The sequence below is a fragment of the Pyxicephalus adspersus genome, chromosome 11 (assembly GCF_032062135.1).
Source record: "Pyxicephalus adspersus chromosome 11, UCB_Pads_2.0, whole genome shotgun sequence".
Classification (NCBI taxonomy): Eukaryota; Metazoa; Chordata; class Amphibia; order Anura; family Pyxicephalidae; genus Pyxicephalus; species Pyxicephalus adspersus.
This window is the reverse complement of record NC_092868.1, coordinates 40,947,417-40,947,721: the sequence shown is the minus strand read 5'-3', so window position 1 is coordinate 40,947,721 and position 305 is coordinate 40,947,417.

Here is a 305-nt window from a genome sequence, read left to right as displayed (position 1 = left end):
CGACAGCAAACAAAAAAAAAAAGAAATCAGTCAATGTTGATAAACCAAGTTTACTGCAGGATCATATACCACTAAAGTAGAACACTCACTGGATTTCTGAGAAGGTAAATGTGATTTACTGACATAGCAAAATAATGTTGGTGCTTACAGCACAACAATGTGATTAGCTAAAACGTATAGAGCCTCTAATCAGTAGTGGTCAGTAATATTGTGTCCTTTATTGTTGGTCATTAGGAGAAAATATCTCCAAGTTGGTATTAGTGCAATGAGAGACAGAGAAGCACCCCCCCCCCCCCCCCCCCCCC